The sequence below is a fragment of the Hylobates moloch genome, unplaced genomic scaffold, assembly GCF_009828535.3.
Source record: "Hylobates moloch isolate HMO894 unplaced genomic scaffold, HMol_V3 SCAFFOLD_4, whole genome shotgun sequence".
Lineage (NCBI taxonomy): Eukaryota > Metazoa > Chordata > Mammalia > Primates > Hylobatidae > Hylobates > Hylobates moloch.
The window spans coordinates 92,315,540-92,340,886 of record NW_026652279.1 but is presented as its reverse complement, the minus strand read 5'-3'; the positions used below and the strand labels follow the sequence as shown (position 1 = coordinate 92,340,886).

The following is a 25,347-nucleotide window of genomic DNA, read 5'->3' as shown; positions in this document are numbered from 1 at the left end:
AAGGTAGTTCAAGTGGGAGGGTGGAGGATGAGTGAAGAAGGGCAGAGGAAGGGGGACCAGTGAGGCAACGATGGTAGAAATGGTGAAGGTCTGAACCCAGATGGTGGTGTTGCAAGTAAGAAGCAGGATTTGGGTTGAAGACATAGCTGAGAGACAGAATCTACAGGATCTGATAACTAATCACACGTGGGAGGTGAATGAGAGGGGCAGAGGGGCTTCCAGAGTTCTGGCTGGATGGTAGTACCAGGGCAAGTGCCTTGCTCCAAGGGGAATACCAGGGCCACAGTGTTTGGGGGCAAAAAGGATGCATCGGGCTTGGGGTGCTATTGATGATGTGGCACCTGACAGCCAGTAATTCAGAATGTCTCCAAAAAGTAAAATGAAAACTTGGACTTCTCCTTGCGCTTGCCACTTGGGCAGTTATTGGAGACCTTCATAAGAGCAGGTTCAGCGGGGTGACAGGCATAAAAGCCAATTTGCAGTGAATGAGAAAGTGAAGTTACTCTCTTCTCCTGACGGCTTATTCTTCCTCGGGGGCCCCTGTCTTGCTGAAGGGCCCCCTTGGAAACCAGAGGGCATCACGGACTCCTCCCTCTTTCCACATGATGTATTTGGCCAGTTTTTGAGTCCTGTTGATCTCTTTCCCTTAGGATCTCTTGATGCCATTCCCTGTTCTCCACACTCCCTCACACCTTAATCCAGTCTTTCCAAGATTTGCTGCCTCAACTTTAAACAAAACTGAGGAATCTTTTTTTAAAAACACAAATCAGGATGAAGTTTCACTTATAAAGCTCTTCATGACCAAGTCCCCAAGATTGCTCTCCACCCCACAGTGCCTCCCATTCTAGCTCTGCTCCCCAAAGCCCTCTGCTCTGCCTGGACTGAGACCCTAGGGTTCCCCCCTCCCTTCAGCTCTCAGCTCCCTGTGCTCATCGCTAGCATGGTACCCCATGGTCAGCACTGCCACCTGTTCGTCCTCGCTCTCCCCACCCCACCGCCAGTTCTTTGAAGATGGGGACCCCACTGTGTTCATCTTTTGTATCCACAGCAGCCAGTACAGTAGCCAGCATGGATATACAAACTCAATACATATATGCTGAATAAAGAAATGAACAAGTTGTCAGTTCTCCAAGAAACTTGATTATGAGGGGATTTATGATTCAAAGTGATGTCTTTTTTTGTTTTGTTTTGTTTTGTTTTTGTTTTTTTAAGATGAGAGAAACTGAGGTTTAGATGCTGAGAGGAGTGAGCCAGTAGAGACAGAGAGAGGTTGAAATACAGGAGAGAGGAGGATTAGGTGGAGCCGTGCCGCCGAGCATGTGGGGTGCGATGAGAAGGGGGTGGGAGCTGGAAGGCACAGGAAGCAGGGACCTGGGGGTGGGGAGATGCCACTTCCATGGGGGCAAAGGTGGGCTTAGAAGCAGAAATATTCCCAGGTGCTTGAAAACAAAGTTGAGGGCTTTTTCTCCTGATGGCCTCTATCTGCTACGCGATGAGGAGGCAAAGTGTGAGAGTGAATGGGATTGGGCTAGGACAGAGTGTTAGCAGAGAAGTGAAAGTTTGGAAGAACCACTAGGCGGGATGAGTTGGTCACGCTGTGGTGACAGTCAACGCCAAATCTCAGTGACATGACACACGACCCACACTCATTCTCACTCTACTTAGAAGTCCAGTGCAGCTGGACATCAATGATCTGCTTCTTAGAATTTCTCAAGGGCCCAGGCTGGCTTCATCATTTTTGGGAAAATGCAATGCCTCACCTTGCGGCTGGGATGCCAGTCTCCCTTCCCACAGGTTCTGCTGCACCCACCCATAGCCGATGGCCGGCCTCCGAGGGGCTGCCATCTCCACACTGGAATGCACTTGGTACCCAGATTGGGGTTGGCGTAAGGCCCTGTTTTAGCTTCCCACTGAGTGTGCCGGGGGTTTGACACCTGCTGCCTTGCTCTGCCCTGAGATGCTGCAAGCCGTGTGTCCAACTGCTGTGGCTTGAGTGTTTTTGTCCCCTTCAAAATTCTTGTGTTGAAAACTTAATCCCCAATGCAACAGTGTGGGAGGTGAGGCCTTTTGGGAGCTGCTTTGGTCACTGGGGTTCTGCCCTCATGAATGGAATCTTGCTTGCCATTGCAAAAAGGGCTTATGGGAGTGGGTTCGCTCTCTCTTGCCCTTTCGTCTTCTGCCTTCTGCCACATGTGGATGAAGTAAGAAGTCCTGCACCAGATGCCAGCACCTTGGATCATGGACTTCCCAGTCTCCAGGACTGTGAGAGGATCAATTTCTGTTCTTTATAAATGACCCTGTCTCAGGTATTCTGTTATGGCAGCACCCAAAAGACTAAGACACCAGCCTGCCACATGTGTCCACCTGGGCCTCCACCAAGGATGGAGAGTGACGGTGGAACGTGGTCTCCTCACTTCATGTGACCCAGCTACCTCCCTGGGTAAAGGGCAGCATCTGTAGTAGGGTGGGGGCAGGGAGGGGAAACTGGGCAGGGCCAAGGCACCAGGGGAGAAGAACAGATGTCTGAGAAAACATCCTGGGGGTCAACAGGAGGCAGGAGCATGCATGCATGAGGCTCCACATTCCTGGCAGCCTCCATTTTCTCGTTACACTTCACTCAGAGAGCACAGGTTCAAAGGTAAAATTCTGAAGAATTTCAAGGGAGCAATTATAGAGTGTTAAACCCTAATCTTCTGGGTGCTTGTCCTGTGCAACTACACTGGCCCCGCATGCCCATGGTACAGGCCCTACCTCTTCCCTCCTTCCCCTCCTTAACATCCTGCCTTCCCTCGTTCCTCTCCTTAACATCCTGCAGTGGCTCACATTCTTTTTCTTTTCCTTTTTTTTTTTTGCAAAAAAGAAATCCAACTGCTTTAACCTGGCTTTCAGTTTTAGGCCTCCTAACATACTGTTCTCACTGCCTGAACATGTTTATGCCCTCCTCAAATGTCCCTTGGCCTAAGTCTTATTCATCGTTGAGATCTCGATTTCAACACCACTTTCTCCAGGAAACATTCCACGACTCTTTTGTTTAAATGCCTCACTTATTTGGTCCCACAGCACAAAGATCAAATGCAGAAGGAATTGCACATGGAAAGGCCAGCCACACACATCACAAAAAGAGGACTGAAGTCAGCACACAGCTTGAAAGCCGGACTACAGGCCTTTCTTCAAGAATGGCTGGAGTGACCCTGGGGACTTGGTAGGATATAGGTGGAAGCTTTTGTGATTGTGCTGTTATTAACACATACAGGGGTATAATTGCCAATGGTCCACACTTCTGTTTACTTGCCATGTGAGCCATCTAAGTATCCTGGGATTTTATCCTCATTACCTTGGCACATGCTAAATACTCAGTTCGTATTTGCTGCTGAATCAATGAATAAAATAATTATATTTAATAGTTATATGCTCAGGTTATTGTAGCACCCTAAGAATGTAAATTATCCATTTTAATATCAGGGTTTCCTCAAAAAATAGAATTATTCTCTGAAACAGAGGATCTTTACCGGAGTTCCCCAGGGACTCCTAAGGACTCCATGGATTGGTTTGGGGTGGAAGAACTACAAATCCCAAAGACTGAATACTAAATTTCATGGGTACATGTAGTTCGGGGAGGGAGTTGATCAAAGTTTTCCGTATTTTTGAGTGCCTTTTGACTGGCCAAAGGTAATAATTTTTTTTTTTAGACAGAGTCTGGCCCTGACACCCAAGCTAGAGTGCAGTGGCACAATCTCCGCTCACTGTAACCTCCGCCTCCTGGGTTCAAGCGATTCCCCTGCCTCAGCCGCTTGAGTAGCTGGAATTATAGGCACCCGCCACCATGCCTGGCTGATTTTTGTATTTTTAGTAGAGACGGGGTTTTGCCATGTTGGTCAGGCTGGTCTTGAACTCTTGACTTCAAGTGATCTGCCTGCCTTGGCCTCCCAAAGTGCTGGGATTACAGACATGAGCCACCACACCCAACCAACAAATCCCTTTTTTGTTGTTTTTTTTACTTTTATTACAGGTCAAGGGGTGCATGCGCACGCAGGTTTGTTATATATGCAGATTGCGTGTCTCTGGGGTTTGGTGTACAGATTATTTCATCACCCAAGTGATAAGTGTAGTACCCAATAGTTAGTTTTTCAGTCCTCACACTTCTCCCACTCTTTGTCCTCAAGTAGGCCCAGTGTTTATCGTTTCCTTCTTTGTGTCAATGTGTACTCAGTGTTTAGCTCCCACTTACAAATGAGAGCATTCAGTATTTGGTTTTCTGTTCTTGCATTTGTTTGCTTAGGATAATGGCCTCCAGCTGCATTCATGTTGCTGCAAAGAACAGTCTCTCATTCTTTTTTATGGCTGTGTGGTATTCTATGGTGTATATGTACTATGTTTTCTTTATCCAGTCTACCATTGATGGGCATCTAGGTTGATTCCATGTCTTTGCTTTTGTGAATAGGGCTGTGATGAACATATGCATGCATGTGTCTTTACAGTAGAACAATTTATATTCCTTAAGGCATATACCCAGTAATGAGATTGTAGGGTTGAATGGTAGTTCTAAGTTCTCTGAGAAATCACCAGACTGCTTTCCACAATAGCTGAACTAATTTACATTCCCACCGGCAGTGAATAAGGATTCCCTTTTCTCCATAACCTTGTCAGCATGTTATTTTTTGATTTTTTAAAAATTTTTTGATAGTAGCCATTCTGACTGGTATGAGATGGCATCTCATTTTGGTTTTGATTTGCATTTATCTCATGATTAGTGACGTTGAGCATTTTTTCATATGCTTGTTGGCTGCATGTATATCTTCTTTGGAAAAGTTGTCTGTTCATATCCTTTAAAGCAACAAATCTTTATTCTGAAACAGTAGTTTTTAAAGTGTTCTCCCAGAGGAACAGCATCGATGTCATTTGGACACTTTATCAGAAATGCAAATTCTCGGGTCCTACCTCAGACCTGCTAAATCAGAAACTCTGGGCGAAGGGCCCAATGGTCTATGTGAAGTCTCCAGTCTTCTGTTGCACTTCCAAGTTTAAGGACCACTAAAGAATTAGAAATAGGCTGTTATGTTTCCAAATGTAGAGGTAAGAAGTGGGGATTAAAAAAAAAGGCAGAGAGAGAGAGAGAAAAGAAGACAAAGCATAGCAAATAGAAAGCAAAAATAAGGCAGTAGAAATAAATCAAAAAAATCGGTACTCAAAATACTTGTGAACATACTAAGGTCACCAATCAAAAGACAGAGAGGTCTGGATTGGTTAAAAGTGGCCCAAAGTATCACATTGTGCCTGGTAAATATATTCCATTTTTATTTGTGGATTATACCTCAATAAACCTGGTGGGGGAGAAAGTTTACAGAAACAAAAACACAACGAGTAAGTCTAGAAAGGAAAACTTACTAACATTTTCAAAGAGCTCCCACTTCATCGTTGTGCAGCTACTAGAGTTTTACAGTTCTGCGAGGTTGTGAGGTCACGGGCTGGTCCAAGGTCATGAGCTGGTGGAGATCAGAGCAGAAGGAGGCCCTGGCTCCTTTTCCCCGCTCTGCCCTAAGCAGGATCAGGTCTCTTTCCACTGTGCGGTGTGTGCAGCTTGGTTCCAACCTGCGTGCCTGACTATCATCTCTTATTCTTATTTACTGCCCCCTAAAAGGAATTTTCATTTTTATGTATGGGTATATACGATCATCAAAGGCACTTGGTTTACTCTAGTAGGTTTTCATATGGCTTCAAACAGTAAGTCTTTTTTTGTTTGTTTCAGCTGCAAGAAGCAAGAGGATTGGGCAAAGGTCAAGAGGCCATTTGTCAAACAGCACAAGATATGCAACAGGATATGCAAAGTGAGACATGGTTGGGGAGAGCCCCCACGGAGCCCAGGGGATGTATGACATCATAATCACAGTCCTACATCTTCCTCTGTTTCCCCAGCTACCCTGGCTATCTCTGCAGACAGGAAGAGAGCTGCTAAGTAGGGCTGGAAAGAGACACTCAGCAGGTAGATCTTGCCGTAACAAGGAGAAGAAAGTCATGGATTTGACCTAAGAGCAGAGGAGGGAACATTCCCAATAGACTTGGAGGTTCCATCTCTCAAGTGACCTGAAATTAGCAGGGATTTTTCCTGCGGCGTTGCCATGATGTGGGGAAAAGGGAAGTGGTTTTAACGCAAGGGGCAGAGGGAGTGTTGGTGGTGGCAGGGGGAGAGGGGGCGGCAGCTCACTTACAGGTTAAAACCACCCCGGAGAGGCCCAGCTCTCTGAAATTTGACATCAGAATATACATTCGAGTAAGGGTGGTCAATTATTTAATTTTTTGAGACTCACTTTCCTTGTCTTTATACATGAGGATTAACAAAAATGTTAAGAAGGTGACAGAAAACAGCAGAGGAAAAAGCTGCAGTACAGTGGATACTCCGTAAATATTAGTTCCCTTGGCTATATTCGTCCCTCTTTTTCCCAAGTGTAGAGCAACATGGATTAAAATTTATTTTGTATTTCTAGATCTCCAGCAAATGTATTTAGAACTGTTCTATTAAATTTTCCTAGAAAATAAAGCATCTCTTGCATTGAGGCTAAGTAATCTACTTAACAGCATCTAAGTCTAGAAATTCAGAAACGTCTATATGTGCGCCTGTCTCTGTAATGTCCTGATTCTTTTTTTTCTCATCCACTTGCCCATCAGTGGTTCAGATATTCTCTCCATATTTGTGTTTGCAAAGATCTATTCCTGAATGGAACTTTCTCCCAGGAATTCCAGACCAAGGCCATCTGCTCTGCAGGCAGAAAGTGAAGCGACCGCAGCCTGATGCAGCCAGGAAGGCAGAGGCTGAGCGGAGGGAGTGTGGCATCAGAACAGAGCCGGCCAGGGCTCCGGCTTCCTCCTCCGGGATCAAGAGGGAAATGTGGGAAGCACAGGGCAGAATCCGGGGCGGCTCATGCCCACTCACTTGCTGGGGAACAGATAAAACACGAGTGAGGGGGAGATTTTGTGGGCTGACACTCCCCAGAAATGCTGTGTGCACATGGGCATGGTGATTGATACTTAGTGCTTTGAAGCAAACGCCGTGAGACTACTCAGCATGGGGAGAAGCTGTCCATGCAGATGCCCAGGAAGCAGCCCGGAGGACAGGGTGCCCCAGCAATACTGCAGAATCCCAACTACTGATGAGAATGAGTAAAAGAATGCACAGATTGGACATGTAAATAAACAGGTTTAATACCATGGCAGCTGTTGAAAATGAATCCCTTTTTCTGAGTCTGCTCAGAAACCTCCGTTCTCATGGTCACTTGGCAACATGCTGCAGAGAAGAAGACTCGGCCTCAGGACAGCCATGCCCAGGTTCAATCCCAGTCCTGGCTCATGGCAGCTGGGTGACTGGGCATGATTCCTGGGCTTCAATCCTAATCTAAAACGTAGGGGCTGAAGGAGGAAGCGGGATGGAGTGGAGACCATTAGAATTAATGTATGAGGCCAGGTGCAGTGGCGCACACCTGTAATCCCAGCACTTTGGGAGGCCGAGGCAAGCAGATCAGGAGATCAGGAGATCGAGACCATCCTGGCTGACATGGTGAAACCCCATCTCTACTGAAAATACAAAAAATTAGCCAGGTGTGGTGGCATGCCCCTGTAGTCCCAGCTACTCGGGAGGCTGAGGCAGGAGAATTGTTTGAATAGGGAGGCCAAGGTTGCAGTGAGCCAAGATCGTGCCAGGGCACTCCAGCCTGGGCGACAGAGCAAGCCTCCATCTCAAAATAATAATAATAATAAATGTATAAAAAGTGAAGTCCCTGGTACCTGTTAAATGTTCAGCAGGTGTTTGTTGTTGTTATTGGGCAAAAAGTGAGTTTTGCCCTCTCTCTTGTCCTCTCCCTCTGCATGGAATCAATAGCCAAGTCCCTCCTAACCTCCATTCTCTTTGTTCCTCTCTCTCCCTTCCCTATTTCCTATTAGGCCTTTCTCACCATCCTCACAGGCAACACAGCAATAGCAGCTGTGAGTCTCCTGTCTGCCCAAGAAGGTGCCCCCTCATCAGCAAGCCGGCTCTCCTCACACCAGCTGGCAGGGGCCTCTCCAACCCCTGAGTTCCAAGCACACATCACTTCCACATTCCTGTGACACCTGCCACAGTCAGCCTGGCATTGCAGTGTCTGAGCACCTGTCGTTGCATCTGTGCTGAATCAGGCACTGTGAGTGCAAGGCCAGGCCCCGTGGACTTGGGTTCCCACGGGCACCTGGCGGGTTGCCCTGCATTGGGAAGTGCTCGTTCCATCCTGAATGTGGACTTCAGGAAAGGACACCCCAACATATGCTGCTTTGGTATGCTGCTTTCTTTGCTCTTAGGGCACTTGGAGAAGAGCAAAGGCAGCAGGAAGCTCTCTCTGAGGTCCCCTTATCTGCCTAAAGACAGAGCCTCCGAAAGAGCCTCACTCGGGGATTCTCGCCAACCAGGGAAGATTAAACACGAATCACAGGAGAGGAGTCTGGAGGCCACACTACACCCAGACATAGACTTGTCACAGGCTGTCCCCTGTTCTTCTGAGGGCCCGTTCATCTTCCCCAAAATCATTTACTCTCCCCCAAGTTGCCTACATTCCCCCTCCACTCTCCCCTGTGGAGCAGGTGTCTAAACTCCTAGATCTCGCTGGGCTTAGGGGTACTCACTTTTCCTTCCTGTGATTCCCGTGTGCACATAATACATTTGTATCTCTTTTTTCCTGATAATCTGTCTGCTGTCAGTTTATTTCACAGACTCAGATCTCCAACTCTCAAGAGTAGAGGGAAAGTTTTCCCTTTCTTACAAATGTAATGACAAAAAGAGCATGTACTGAATGGGTTAACAAATGAATGAAAAAATTTTATCCTACACAGTTCCTCCTATGAAGCCACAAAGAGGTGGGTGAATAAAGGCTACCTAAGCCCATTTCCTATGGACCATATCCTCAAATAGCACATACCTATCGGTAAGTGTCCATGTCACCCTCTGTGCAGGACACCAAAACCACATTTTGTGATCTCTAGTTTTCTGGGATTTATAATATAAAAAGAAACCTGATGCCACATTCCAGGGCTATTACAAGTCAAATTCCAATGCTACAAACTTTTAGAGCTACAAACTCTAAAAGATCATAAAATACATCCTAACAAAGATTACTTCCAATAAAAGAGTCTGGCTGGCTAAGGTTTTAAAATCTCTTGGTTTGTCAAATAGACACTTTGTTATAATTTGATTTCACTTGTGGCATTACTAGCAAACTTTGTAAATCCCAAGTATACTTTGGCAGGGTAGATGGATGGAATTGTTGGGAAAGCCGTAGCGTGGAAAACATTAACTAGAGCTTAAGAAAAAATGTACAAAGGAAATGAGGAAAGGATAGGCAAGATGGGGAATTCAGTGATGTTTTGATGGAATCGTGCTTGGTCCTGTGCCTGAGATCTTCTTCCTCTTGGTGTGTTTCTTTGCAGAACATTGACAACCTTCAAGGTAACAGGGGCATCTGAGAAATGTAGGAAGCAAGGCAGGTTGCTTGGGGAAATATTTGTAGACTGCCTTCTAAGGTTATTCCTATTTTAAAAGAGTTGAAAAAGTACTAAATATGGGTTAACATCACAAAAGAGTTTTCCTTTCCTCCCAATCTTTACTAATCTCAATCTCAATACCTACCATTAAGTCCCTTCTTTCCAGTCTTTAGTAATGATTGGCACAGAGTAGTTGCTCGATAAAATACTTTCAAACTGATTAAAGTCGTATAAGATTACTTATGGCTTCAGTGCTAATTCTTGCCACATAAATTTGTGTTTTATACATTTCAAAGTGAGATTAGTTTCACTTTCAAGATTGTGACACAAGGCAAAGGGCAGCTCTGTGGGATCTGACGTGATCATGTCAGGGGATCAGACAACCAGCTTTATGATGGATTTCCAACAGATCATTGTGAATCTCTTTCAGACACCCTGGCACACAGCTGCTGAAAAAGAAATATGAGCAGACAAAGCATCCCTCATTTTACCTAAACAAGAAAAGAGGCCACCATACACCAGGGCACAGGTGACAGACAATAAAATAGCAAAGGTCAGTGAATTATGGGGATTGAGTTTTTATTGGGATGCAGATGGAAACATGGTCACACCCAGTAAACAGAGGCCTATGGTCTGGATTCTACAGGTAATTCTATAGGAAAGAAGATGAAACGGACCATAGACAGTGAATCACTGTTGTGATTAAGAAAATGTAGATCTCCAGCCTGGGCAGCATAGACAGACCCTGTCTCTACCAAAAAAAAAAAAATTAAGTTAGCCAGGCACCATGATGTGTGCTTGTATTCCCAGCTACTTGGGAGGCTGAGGTAGGAGCATCACGTGAGCCCAGGAGTTGGAGGCTGCAGTGAGCAAAGATAGCAGCACTGCACTCCAGCCTGGGTGACAGAATGAGACCGTGTCTCCAAAAAAACTAACTAAATGAAAGTAGATCAACTTCAAAGTCTTGCTTTCTGGAGCTCAGTTAAAGCTTTGTAGGCACACATACACAAATCCTACGACACGCCTAAAACAGTGGTGTGCCCTGGGTATGTTAATAGAATAGTTAGGGTAAAGATTTAGGTCGGAATATTTGCACAAATTAACTTCGGCTTGTGTTTAAACATATTCTTATTAAAATTTTCATATTGCGTACTTATGCTGCACCACATTCATAAAACATCAAGGATTCTGATTCAATGCTTCATGAAGGGCACTATGTTTGGCACAAGACTCTGCCCCAAGGTGTTTTCACACAGCTGGAAACCGTGTTTCCTCAATGTACGAGGCTCCATATTGCCGAGGCTTTTGAAGCCACCAGGGTTTTTGCCACAGGGGAGCCCCTGCTGAGCACCTGGGGATTCCCTGGGTCAGTGAGAGCCCCGGGGAGCAGAAGACAATTAGAAACCGACTCAGCGTAATAATCACTCTTGGGGCCTTTGCTGTTTATTTTCTCACATTCCTCCTGCCAGCCACCTCATAACTCACCTTCCCCCCAATTCTCTGACACTCTTGACACAGAGCAGAACCAGCAGAACTGAATGGAAGGTTGCAAATGAAACAGGCTGGAGGGGTTTGGGAATGGGCCCTGGGCAAGGCGGAAAGATGGGATGGCTGAGAAGGGATTTAATGACAGTCCCAAGAACTCCAAATGGTGCAGGGGAGGTGGTGTCCACAGGGAAGGAAATGAGAGGAACAGGTTTACATTCGAAAAGGACTGGATCAAGGAACGGCTCGCCAGTCTTCTGGAAGTTTTTGACAGAAGATGGGTGACAGGGCCTGGTAGTCATGCTACACTGAGAGGCAGCCTCAGCTGTCTGAGGATATCCAAATACTCATTTGGAGATGGAAGGCATGGGATGTATTTCCTCCCTCCCTACACTAGATGTTCCTTCCTGCCAATCTCTCTCCACAGGGCTCGCCTCGTATTGTATTTCTGGCCCTTGTTTCTTCTTCTTCTTCTTTTTTTTTTTTTTTTTTGAAACAGGGTCTTTGCTGTGTCACCCAGGCTAGGGTGCAGTGGCATGATCACAGCTCACTGTAGCCTCAAACTCAAGTGATCTTCCCATCTCAGCCTCCTGAGTAGCTGGGAGTAGCTGAGTAGCTACAGGTGCATGCTACCACACCTGGCTAATTTTTAAATTTTTAGTAGAGATGAAGTCTCACTATGTTGGCCAGGCTGATCTAAAACTCCTGGTCTCAAGCGATCCTCCCTCCTCAGCCTCCCAAAGTGCTGGGATTATAGGCGTGAGCCACCATGTCTGGCTGCATTACTGGCTCTATGAGATAGAAGGCAGAAGAAGACTGCCCTCTGGGAAAAAAAGTGAATAAAATACTTTTTAAAAATTTTTAAAGTTTTTAATGCCTGTTATTTTACCATTATAGCTTCATTTGTTCCCATTTTTAAAAGTTTCTAATGTTTAAATACCCATAGGTCAGAGGCAGTGTCCACTAGTAAGAGTAAATGGCAGTTGGTTGCCATAGAAATCTTTAGTTGAAATTATCTGAACACTTCAGATGCTCTAGCCTGGCCTTCTGTTGTTCAGGGCCCCAGACTGGCTAGGCTGGGACTTAGATTTCACTGAGAGGAACTTTCCCTTCTGGCTGGCTTAGCTTCCAGAACATGAGCCTGGCTAGGGATTTATATTGCCCTAGATCCAAAAACAAAATTAAAAGACAACAAACATATTGGGAAAATATTTGCAATCTGTGACAAAGGCAAATCACCTTAATATAAAAATAGCTTTTACAAATCAATAAAAGATGAATACCACAGAGAAAACCAACAATAACAATTAAAAAAATAAAGCAAACAAAAACATAAAGAGATAATTTGCAAGCGAGGAAATAGAACATGATAAAATCGCAAATGAAGAAAAACACTCCACACTCACAAGTGATTAAAGAAAGGCAAAATAAAGCAACAATAAGATCCTTTTTCACTTATCAAATTAGCGAACATTTTGTTTCCTTTTTTTAGTGATGAAATTCAGTATTGGCAGGAGTTCAGAAAATGAATCTCTTTTATACATTGGTAGGAGCGTAAACTGGCAAAGCCTTTCTGGAGAGACATTCGGAATATTTATTAGTGGCTCTTCAAAGCGGTATTTCTCATGTGCACCACAGATAATTGGTTAGGTAAGCTAGGTACATCTACATGGTGCCATTAAAATGTTGCAGAAGAAAGATTCAGTGATGTTGAGAAAAGTAGATTACAAGACCATATATTCAATATGAGTATAGTTTTTTTTTCTTAAATGTATAGAAGGACCTGAAGAACCAGTTTCTTAGTCACATAAAATTACTGTTTGAAATTTACTTTGCTTCTATGAATGAACCTACTTAAAAATTTATTTATTTATTTTTTGAGACAGAGTTTCACTCTTGTTGCCCAGGCTGGAGTGCAATGGCACCATCTCGGCTCACCGCAACCTCCGCCTCCCAGGTTCAAGCGATTCTTCTGCCTCGGCCTCTGGAGTAGCTGGTATTAACATGCATGAGCCACCACACCTGGCTAATTTTGTATTTTTAGTAGAGATGGGATTTATCCATGCTGGTCAGGCTGGTCTCGAACTCCCGACCTCAGGTGATCCGCCCACCTCTGCCTCCCAAAGTGTTGGGATTACAGGCGTGAGCCACCGAGCTGGCTTAAAAATTTAATAGGAAGAATTTCTGTAGTGGTAATTTGTTCTATGACTTTTTTTTTTTTGATGGAATTTCTCTAGTGGTAATTACTTTGTTCTATGAATTTTTTTTTTTTTTTTGATGGAATCTCACTCTGTCGCCAGGCTGGAGTGCAGTGGCACGACCTTGGCTCACTGCAACCTCCGCCTCCCATGTTCAAGCGAGTCTCTTGCCTCAGCCTCCCGAGTAACTGGGATCACAGGTGCTGGACCACGCCCAGCTAATTTCTTTTTTTATTATTTATTTATTTTTTTTGAGACAAAGTCTCGCTCTGTTGCCCACGCTGGAGTGCAGTGATGCGATCTCGGCTCACTGCAAGCTCCGCCTCCCGGGTTCACGCCATTCCCCTGCCTCAGCCTCTCAAGTAGCTGGGACTACAGGCGCCCGCCACCATGCCCGGCTTATTTCTTCTAGTAGAGACGGGGTTTCACCACGTTGGCCAGGCTGGTCTCAGTCTCTTGACCTCATGATCTGCCCGCCTCAGCCTCCCAAAGTGATGGGATTACAGGCGTGAGTCACCCGGCCCGGCTCTATGAATATTTATTAAACTCCTCCATAAGCCACGTGCCACTCTAGGTGAAAGAGACAGAAGTGAGTAAGGCAAACGTCTAGCTTTTATATCCCTTTTGGTAGGGAACACAACAATAAATAAGCAAAACCAACAGAAGTAAGAGGGTGATAGTTTCATGAAGAAAATACAATAAGTTACTGGGACAGAGATTGTAAGGAGGTCAGGGGGCAACATTAGGTACAATGATGGATCTGATGAAATGATATTTGAGTTGAGACCAGAGTGAGGAGAAGGATTCCAGGCAGAAGGGAGAACAGGGGCCAAAGCCCTGGGGTGGGAACAGCACTGAAATACTTATGGAACAGAAATAAGTTCGGTGTGGCTAGAGTCTGTGTGTGAAGACAGCAAGAGGGTAAGAAATGAAGTCAGAGTTAGGCAGGCTCCAAATCACCTACACTCTTAGGTCAAGGGAAGGCAACTGGAAGCCATTGGAAGACTTTGTTAAAATTTGATAAAACGCATTCTTAAGGATAAAACATAAAATCTAAACTTTCTATAATAATTTATGGTTAAAAGTTAACTTTAGGTATATAATCTTTAATAAAACAATTCTGTGGGACAGATCTGCTACCAAGGCTCAAAGAAGTTGAGTGGCCTGACCACAGTCACACAGCTGATAAGTAGCAGGATTGGGACCAGAGCCTGGGGCTCCTGCACCCTAGGTCAGTTACTAGGAATGAATAGAAATACCATACTGCAACACTGAATGTTAGCCAACATGGCAGCTAAAATGCACACATTAGCATTACCAAATGAGTGAGCCGATTGAGCAAGTGAGTTCTCCTACTACCACCTCCCCTTAGCATTGGCTTTGAAGACGGTAACAGGGAAAACTCAGACTGGGTCGCCCCATGTTATTGCACCAGGACTGGAGACTCTGAGATGCTGGTTGCAACATTTGGCGTCTTCGCTTCGGATGCTCTGTAAGCCTTTTGAGAGATGAGCCTGAGTTTGCGGCGGCAGGCTCCCTTTTGAAAGAGCCACCCAGTCCGGCCTCCCAAGACACCTTCCTGGAGGAGGATTGAGCATTATCCCAAAAAAGAAGGGTGGCCTCGAGCTGTCCCATCAGGCCCCAGCAATATCCAGCTCCTCATCAGGATGGGTGCAAATGTTTGTTTTGGACTTTAACCTTCTCTTTCACCCTTTGCTCTTTGTTTCCAAGGCAAGGCCAATCAAGCTGAGCCCTCTCAGCAGAGCCTTTTCCAGCGGCTGCAGAAGCCTCCTCACAACAGCCACTGGCTGGTGCTTCTTCCTGTCTGTGTGGGATGTTGCCTCTTACTCCTCTTGCAGTCTACCTGGCTCTCCTCGGCTTAGGCAGCCGTGGGCTGGGGAAGGATCGCATCCCCTTGGTGGTCAGTTTTATCTCTGAGTTCCCAAAATGCTGCTCTTGGCTAGCTGGACCTTTCCCAGTCTGGGCTTTGCAGCTTGCACTTATATTTTCTGTGGACAGTCCAACTGTTCTTTCACAGAGTCCTTCAAACACATGGCTCTTTGAGATTTGAGTTTGATTCTTATTTTTTCTTTAGAGATGGGGTTTTGCTCTGTCACCCAGGCTGGTGTACAGTGGCACGGTCACAGCTCCCTGCAGCCTCCAACTCATGGATTCAAGCAATCCTCCCATTTCAACCTCCTGAGTAGCTGGGACTATAGACAGGTGCCATCTCACCCAGCTAATTTAAAAACTTTTTTTTGTAGAGATGAGATCTTGCTTTGTTGCCCAGGCTGGTCTCAAACTCCTGGCCTCAAGCAATCTCCTGCCTCAGCCTCCCAAAGTACTCGGATTACAGATATGAGCCACTGCAGTCGGCTTTCAGACTTCTCAAATAGGGAGGTAAGTTATGTGAGGTATCTGGAGTAGTCAAATGTATCAAGACAGAAAGTAGAATGGGGGTTGTTAGGAGCTGAGGGGAAGGAGGAATGGGGAGTTGTTGTTTAATGGGTATAGAATTTCAGTTTTGCAAAGTGAAAAAAAGTTCTGGAGATCCATTATACAATAAGGTGAATACACTTAACGAACACTACTGAATTGGGCACTTAAAAATAGTTAAACCAACCTGGCCAACATGGCGAAACCCCGTCTCTACTAAAAATACAAAAAAATTTAGCCGGGCACGGTGGCTCATGCCTGTAATCCCAGCTACTCGGAAGACTGAGGTGGGAGAATCACTTGAACCCAGGAGGCAGAGGTCGCAATGAGCCAAGATGACACTACTGCACTCCAGCCTGGGTGACAGGGTGAGACCCTGTTCCCCACCCCCCCAAAAAAAAAGGTTAAGATGGCCAGTTTTCTGTTACGTGTTTTTTAAACCATGGTTTTGAAAAAAAGCAGATAAAGAGTGGGCCTGATCTGCCCATAGTTTGCCGCCCTCCTGTCTGCCCGCCTGCCCACTTGAACACATGGAGCTCTCCTTCCCTGTGTGTAAGACTGATGTTTGGTAATGAGACACCTTGACCTGCCAACTGATGTCATAGGATAACTGAGAGCCCACTACCTTGAAGTCTCCATGAAGACACAGTCCATCTCCTCAACACACTCCACTGTTGCCTCCAACCCCACTGACCTTGGCAACCCTTCCTGTCAAAGTCACAGATGACTTCCATTTTGCAAAATGCAACGGTCATTTTCTGGTCTTTCTCTCAACTTCTCTCTTGGACACAATTGACTTCCTTCTTGAAATAAACTCTTGTTTTGGTTTCAGGACCACCTCAATGTCCTGGTTTCTGCCTAACTTAATAAACGTTTGGATCCCTTCACTGGTTCCACCTCTTCTCAAATGACTAACTGTTGGTGTGGCCCAGGGCTCTGTCCTTGGCCTGCTTCTCTTTTCCCTCAGCATTTTCTCTCTAGAGCATCTCATCTATCCCTGAGATTTACAGATAAGTCAACAAGATAATTCCCAGATCTGTGCTTTCAGCCTGGACCTTCCCACTAAGTTCTAAATTATGCCTCCAACTGCTTCCTTGACCTCTGCACTTGGATGTCTGAATCAACCCATTAAGAATTTTCAATTCATTGGGGGTATAAACATGAAATCGGTTCATGTTTTTCCACAACTGCCCTGATTATGCTAGTCTCAATACTCAAGAATCTTGGGATAGTTCAGTCCAATTCCACAATGTCCAGATTATTATTATTATTATTATTATTGTTATTTTTTAAGACGGAGTCTCGCTTAGCTGCCCAGGCTGGAGTGCAGTGGTGTGATCTTGACTCACTGTAACCACCGTCTCCCAGGTTCAAGCAATTCTCCTATCTCAGCTTCCCAAGTAGCTGGGATTACAGGCACCTGCCATCATGCCCAGCTAATTTTTGTATTTTAGTAGAGATGGGGTTTCACCATGTTGGCCAGGCTGGTCTTGAACTCCTGACCTTAGGTGATCTGCCCGCCTCAGCCTCCCAAAGTGTTAGGATTACAGGCGTGAGCCACTGCACCCGGCCAATGTTGAGATTACTAAAGTAGTCTCATTCTAGATTTTAAAATCTCAATACTATTTATACTTAAATATTATCTCAATGGTCAATTCTTTGTCTAGGACAGGAAATTGTTAAATAGGCCTAAAACACCTTGAAATACCAGAAAGCAAGGAATCGGTAAAAAAAATCTTAGGGCCATGCCAAAAGAATCCAGGAGCCAGCATGAAGTCTCCCTCTGTCTAAAGATGGAAATGTTTGAACAACAAAAATAACAACTGCAGTGGATTAAACACATTAAAATCCTTAAATGTATAAGTTCACAATGAAACTTCAAAAAACTCTCTCATTTGTCCTCTTTTAAGGATGACTAGGCAGCCAACACATTATTTTGAAAGCTTGTAAATAAAAAGAAAAAATAAATGTTTCCAGCATAAAATGAGCCTCAGGACAACCCAGTAGTAAAAGAGGGAAATTTATCTTTACAGAAGTATTTCAGCTAATAAAGAAAGAAGGATTAAATTGGAATATCACATTTTTTGGAACCTCTGGTGAAATCATTGTTCTTGGCAATAATCACTAATAATGGCTAAAAAGACAACTGTAGAAAAAAGCATAAGGGAAAAGCTTCACAATACTGGATTTAGCAAGGATTTCCTCAGTATGATACCAAAAGAACAGTCAACAAAAGTAAAAATAGACAAATGGGACTACATCAAAATTAAAAGCTTCTGTGCATCAAAAGACACAATCGACAGAGTGAAAAAATAACCCACAGAATGGTAGAACATATTTGCAATTCATATAAGGGGTTAGGATCCAGAATATATAAAGAATTCCAACAACTCAACAAAAACAAAAACAAAAAACTCAATTAAAAAAATGGGCAAAGGACTCAAACAGACATTTATCTAAATATGATATACATATGGCCAACAAGCATATGAAAGATGCCCAGTTTCACCATCACTAATCATTAGGGAAATGCAAATCAAAACCACAATAAAATATAACCTCACACCTGTGAGGATGGCTAATCAAAAAACAAAAAAAGTAAGCAATTAAAAAAAATAAAACAAGGGTAGGAGCAGAGGCAGAGAAATTGGAATGCTTGTACATGGTTGGTGGAATTGTAAAATGGTGCAGCTGCTGTGGAAAACAGTTTGAAGTTTCCTCAAAATACTAAAAATAGAATTGCCTTAGGATCCAGTCATTTGATTTATAGGTATATACCCACAAGAATTAAATGAAGGATCTTGAAGCGTATTTGCACACCTATGTTTATAGCAGCATTATAGTCAAAAGGTGTAAATGGCCAAAGACTGGGCAGATAGATGGATGAATGGATAAACAAGATGAGGTACACACACATACAATGGAGATCCTGAAAGTGAAGGGAATTCTGACACATGCTACAACATGAAACCTGAGAACACTATGATAAGTGAAACAAACCTGTCACCAAAAGACAAATATTGTGTGATTCCGCTTATACAAGGTACCTAGAGTAGTCCAATTCATAGAGACAGAAAGTAGAACGGTGATTGCCAGGTGCTGGAATGGGGGTAATGAGGAGCTTTTGTTTAATGGGTGTGGAGTTTTAGTTCTGCAAGATGGAAAGATTCTGGAGAGGGATGGTGGTGATGGTTGCAAAACAGTGTGAAGATACGAATGCTACTGAACCATACACTTAAAAATACTTAAGATTGTACATTTTAGGTATGTGGTTTCATTTTTTTTTGCCACAATAAAATGAAAAACAGAGAGAAATAACCTGTGAAATAATCTAGCCAAAAAATCAAACCAATTTAAATCTGATCAAGCCTCTCCATCTAACTACCAATTTATAGAAAATGTGAGACAGAGCAACATGTTAACAAGGTCACTTGGAAGCAATCTGTAAAACCCAGACTGTGGGAAACTCTACAGGAAAAACAACCAAATTTCTTTAATAAATTGCAAGAAAATAAAGTAGAAAGCAGAAGAAACCACAGATTAAAGGATTCTTTTTTTTTTTTTTTTTTTTTTTTTGAGACACAGTTTCACTCTTGTTTCCCAGGCTGGAGTAGAATGGCACGATCTCAGGTCACCGCAACCTCTGCCTCCCAGGTTCAAGCGATTCTTCCGCCTCAGCCTTCCGAGTAGCTGGGATTACAGGCATGCACCATCATGCCCAGCTAATTTTGTATTTTTAGTAGAGATGGGGTTTCTCCATGTTGGTCAGGCTGATCTCAAACTCCCGACCTCAGGTGATCTGCCCGCCTCGGCCTCCCAAAGTGCTGGGATTACAGTAGTGAACCACCACACCCAGCCAAGGACTCTTTTTTTAAAAAATTTTATTATTATTATACTTTAAGTTTTAGGGTACATGTGCACAACGTGCAGGTTTGTTACATATGTATACATGTGCCATGTTGGTGTGCTGCACCCATTAACTTGTCATTCAGCATTAGGTATATCTCCTAATGCTGTCCCTCCCCCCTCCCCCCACCCCACAACAGTCCCCAGTGTGTGATGTTCCCCTTCCTGTGTCCACGTGCTCTCATTGTTCAATTCCCACCTATGAGTGAGAACATGCGGTGTTTGTTTTTTTGTCCTCGCGATAGTTTGCTGAGAATGATGGTTTCCAGCTTCATCCATGTCCCTACAAAGGACATGAACTCATCATTTTTTATGGCTACATAGTATTCCATGGTGCATATGTGCCACATTCTCTTAATCCAGTCTATCATTGTTGGACATTTGGGTTGGTTCCAAGTCTTTGCTATTGTGAATAGTGCTGCAATAAACATACATGTGCATGTGTCTTTATAGCAGTATGATTTATAATCCTTTGGGTATATACCCAGTAATGGGATGGAGGACTCTTAAAAGATATAAACATCAAGTGCCATATGTAGAACTTAAGTGGATTCTTAATCAAACTATAAAAAATTATGGCACAATCTGGGAACATCTGATAATATTCAGGAATATAATGGCTATTTTAAGTCCTTATCTGTTGGCGATATATACTAAAATATTTATGGTAAAATAGTGTGACATCTGAGACTTGCTTAAAAATAATTGGGGTGGGGAAGTTGGAGGGTAAGTATGGATGAGCAAAACTGGCTGAGTTGGTCATTATTAGAGCTTGCTGGTGGGAGTCACAACACTATTCTTTCTGTTTTGTGAAATAGAAAGAACCCCTCTTTTGGCTGTCTCTCATATCTTTCTCCACATCTGGGCGGCACCAGCCAGTGTCTACAACTTTTAGACAGAAGACAATCAGAACTGGGGACGGGGTTGAGATCTGGTTGGGCACACCCACTCTGCAGTTGCTTATCTTTGAGTCTGTCCTTTCATTTATTGAATGAATGAATAAATGATATTTTTTAAAGCTGTACATTGTGTTTGAAATTCTCCATAATAAAAAGTTTTCCTTTTAAAATAGTAATCTTAGATTCTACTTGAAGTCAGTCTCCTCTTCCCCCAGCAGCTTGACATAGGAGACAAAGTCATGGCAGGCACACACTTTTCCCCTCCAGCTCCCCTGGACCTATCCTCCTGGGTCGCAGCAGAAGGTGGAACAGAGCAGCGGGGACAGCTCCTTGCTGGGCTGCCCGGAACGGGGAGGCAGTCTACTCTCCCTGGATCGCTGTAGCCTTGTGGGCTACAGACACAAACAGTCTGACTGTTTGTGAGGCAGGGGTCACATGCTGGATCTCTCCTGGAACCAATCTCTGGGTTTTCCAGATGCACCTCAGATGCCCTTCCCTACTGCAGCTCCGCGGCATGAAGATCAGGTTCTGGCTGGCGTTAGAGCTCTCTCTGCCCACCTACGGCCTTCACCACAGCTCCTCAGTTGGCCCTGCCTGAAGGACAGTGGCCTTGGGTGGGGTACCTAAGGTAGCTTAAGTCTAGCCACCTCTCAGCTGTCTAGAAAACCCACAGGAAATTCATGGGCCATTTCTGTGTCAAATGGAGGAAGTGCAGGCTGCCCAAGCAACACAGTCTCTTTTGGCTGTCTCTCCTACACCTTTCTCCACAACTGGGCAGCATCAGACAATGTCCGTACAACTTTTAGACAGAAGACAATCAGAACTGGGGGCAGGGTTGAGGTCTGGTTGGGCACACCCACTCTGCAGCTGCTTATCTTGGAGTCCGTCCTTTCATTTATTGAATGAATGAATGAATAAATGATATTTTTTAAAGCTGCACGTAATCAAACTGAGCATACAATTAAGTTCTATTGGCCCAAGTATTCCAAAGAGGGAGAGTCAGGACTTCATGAGATACACAGAATTGGCAACTGCAATAAGCTTGTTTCTAATTTCTCTCTGTGTTCTCTTTTCTTTTCTTTTCTTTTCTTTTCTTCTTTTCTTTTAAAGACAGGATCTTGCCCTTTTGCCCAGACCGGGGTGCAGCGGCAGTTATAGGTCACTGCAGCCTCGACTTCTTGGGCTCAAGTCATCCTCCCACCATAGCCTCCTGAGTAGATGGAACTACAGGTACACACCACCATGCCCGGCTAACTTTTTAAATTTTGGAGATTTGGTCTTGCTATGTTGCCCAGACTGGTCTGAAACTCCTGGGATCAAGCAATCCTCCTGCCTCGGCTTCCCAAATTGTTGTGATTACAGGCGTGAGCCATTGTGCCTGGCGTAATGTTATTTTTTAAATTACTCAGTGTTTTATTAAAGAATCTCTAATAATTGATATTTCAACTTCTTTTGGGTTTATTTTATAGATAGAAAGAACTATAATAGTTCCCAGGAGCATAAAGTTTATATGAGGCCATCAGTGTAATATTTTAATGAATCTTCCTACTACGAAAGTGTGCTTCCTAGCACAAAACAAATGTGCTCCATGGAGGAGTCATAAAACACATATGACACGGTGCCACAAAGAAGATAACAGCAGGTCTTGCTACCAGCACAAGGCTGTTGTATATATGATACATAACACAGATATAAGTCCCTTATATACATTACCACATGTAAGTCCCCTAACAATCCCACATGATTTGCATCTTTAGCTCCACGTAGAGATGAGGAAAGCAAAGCTCAGAGAAATTACTTTAGGAAATGATGGAGCCAGGATTCAACCCGACACTCTAGTGCTTAAATCTCAAATGATGCAACCATATTTAATAAGTGCACACCATGTACCAAGCAGTAAAGTAGGGCTTAGGGGAATTCCCCAGGGAATCATCACCAGTTATATTTTTTAAATACAGGATTTGTTTGAAGAAAATTTAGAAGTCTCCGTGGACATGATGTTCAGTCAAATTCCTTATCTCCCTATATCTTACAATATTTAAAAATATATCTCTTTTGCATAACAAACCAGGGAATGATTTGTTGCTTTTGTTTGCTAGAGCAAAGTATACATCTGATGATGCTGGATATTTTTTGCACAAGATATAATGTTTTGCTATCCACTTATTTTTTAAATACTATTTATATTAAAGGCAAAACCTATTTCTCCTTAAGGGAAAAATAGATTTGATGTCTAAGATAAATAAGTTTAATTTTTCTAGATAATCAGAATATCTCAGAAGTTAATTCAGACCTTCTATGTCTTGCCTAAATAAAGCTGGTAGGTAATTGTATTAGTTACTTGCTTCTGCATAACAAGTTATTCCAAAACTTAGTGCCTAAAATAATAATCAACATTTATTATCTCATGCTTTCTGTGAGTCAGGAATTTGGGAATGACTTAGCTGGTGGTTCTGGCTCAGTCTGTCACAGGGCTGCAGTCATCTGAAGGCTTGACTGAGGCTGGGGGATCTGCTTCTAAGATGGCACACTCATGTGTTAGGCAAGCCAGCATTGGCTGCTGGTAGGACGCCTCAATTCCTCATCACATGGACCTCTCTATACAGCTGAGTGAGTGTCCTCATGACAGGGTAGCTAATTTTCCCAAAGTAAGTGATCCAAACAAGTGAGGCAGAAGCTGCAAGGTCTTTTTACAACCTGACCTCTGAAGTCACACAGTCATTTCCTCAATATCTTATTAGCTACATGGATCACCAGGTGGTGAGAATCACTGGGGACCATCTTAGAGGCTGGTTATCACAGTAATCAATGTGCATTAAGAACTAATTTGTTGCTAGTTTCTAAGGATCACGTCTGCAAGTCAGGATTCCCGATCCAAAGACATTGGCCCTGATGGGATGGAGCCCAAAGGTGTCATCGAGAGTAACTGGAATGAGATTGTTGACAGCTTTGACGACATGAACCTCTTAGAGTCCCTTCTCCAAGGCATCTACGCCTATGGTTTTGAGAGGCCCTCTGCCATCCAGCAGCGAGCCATTCTACCTTGTATCAAGGGTTATGTTGTGATCGTTCAAGCCCAATCTGGCACTGGGAAAATGGCCACATTTTCCATATCCGTTCTGCAGCAGATTGAATTAGATCTAAAAGCCACCCAGGCCTTGGTCCTAGCACCCACTTGAGAATTGGCTCAGCAGATACAGAAGGTGTTCATGGCACTAGGAGACTAGATGGGTGCCTCCTGTCACACCTGTATTGGGGGCACCAACGTTCGTGCTGAGGTAAAGAAACTGCAGATGGAAGCTCCCCATATAATTGTGGGTACCCCTGGCTGTGTGTTTGATATGCTTAACCGGAGATACCTGTCTCCCAAATACATCAAGATGTTTGTACTGGACAAAGCTGACGAAATGTTAAGCCATGGATTCAAGGACCAGATCTATGACATATTCCAAAAGCTCAACAGCAACACCCAGGTAGTTTTGGCGTCAGCTACAGTGCCTTCTGATGTGCTTGAGGTGACCAAGAAGTTCATGAGGGACCCCATTTGGATTCTTGTCAAGAAGGAAGAGTTGACCCTGGAGGGTATCTGCCAATTCTACATCAACATGGAACGAGAAGAGTGGAAGCTGGACACACTGCGTGACTTGTATGAAACCCTGACCATCATCCAAGCAGTCATCCTCCTCAACACCCGAACGAAGGTGGACTGGCTTACCGAGAAGATGCACGCTCAAGATTTCACTGTCTCTGCCATGCATGGAGATATGGACCAAAAGGAATGAGACGTGATCATGAGGGAGTTTCGTTCTGGCTCTAGCAGAGTTTTGATTATCACTGACCTGCTGGCCAGAGGCATTGATGTGCAGCAGGTTTCTTTAGTCATCAACTATGACCTTCCCACCAACAGGGAAAACTATATCCACAGAAACGGTCGAGGTGGACAGTTTGGCCGTAAAAGTGTGGCTATTAACATGGTGACAGAAGAAGACAAGAGGACTCTTCGAGACATCGAGACCTTCTACAACACCTTCGTTGAGGAAATGCCCCTCAATGTTGCTGACCTCATCTGAGGGGCTGTCCTGCTTCCTAGTCCCAGCCAGAGTTCAATCTTGGGGGGCTGAGGAGCAGCAGGGCTGCGGGAGGGAAGGGAGCCAAGGGATGGGCATCTTGTCATTTTTTTTCTGTGAATAAATGTCACTTTTTGAGGCCAAAAAAAAAGAACGAATTTTTCCAAAAGAAAAAGTTGCTCATATGGAGAGCATAAAACACACTGTAGCATATATTCTATAAAATATGGTATGGTAGATTGTTACAGTGATGGTCCTCAATACATCACATCTCCCTGAACTCATGTCCTTGCATAGTTCCCTCTCACATTGATGCTAGGTTTGGCGGTGTGACTTGCTTCAATCAATGGGATATTAGCAACAGTGACACAAGCAGAGGCTTGTAAAGCAAATTTACAGTGGGACCTACTCTCTCTAGCTGGTGGGGATTCTTCCTTCAATATGCAAATAGCCCAAGCTAACCTCCTAGAGGGCAAAAGAACACATGGAGAGAGACTCAGCCAGCCCAGCCTTTCTAGCCAATAAGACCTGGCCACATGATTGAGCACCGCCAACACCACTCAGAGCACAGATTAGCTGTCCTAGCTTAGCACAGTCCAAATTACTAACCCATAAATTAGTGAGCAAATGATTAGTTGTTTTAAGCCACTGTGTTTTGAGATTAGGGGTAGGTAAATGGCATTACTGTTGTTTTTGTTTCCCTCTCCATGACCCTCACCCTCACTGCTGCCTGCCAGGCCAGGTAGTGGTTGTGAGGGAGGAGGATCTGGGAGAAGACCTGACCGATGACAGAAATAGCCTCATTGGGAATCAACTGCATTCCATCTGCACGTCCCGATGGTCCTATCAGTTGCTAAT

General features: G+C 44.1%; 1 long non-coding RNA gene and 1 pseudogene across 1 annotated transcript; both read left to right on the top strand.

Moving 5' to 3' along the window:
- Positions 1-5,898: 5,898 nt before the first annotated feature.
- Positions 5,899-15,519, top strand: LOC131383386 (uncharacterized). The gene is made up of 3 exons (XR_009213375.1): positions 5,899-5,980; positions 9,929-10,051; positions 15,446-15,519. It is a non-coding gene; the product is annotated as an uncharacterized LOC131383386 (long non-coding RNA).
- A 5,417-nt stretch (positions 15,520-20,936) lies between these two features.
- Positions 20,937-24,492, top strand: LOC116467452 (eukaryotic initiation factor 4A-I-like; annotated as a pseudogene).
- Positions 24,493-25,347: the final 855 nt, after the last annotated feature.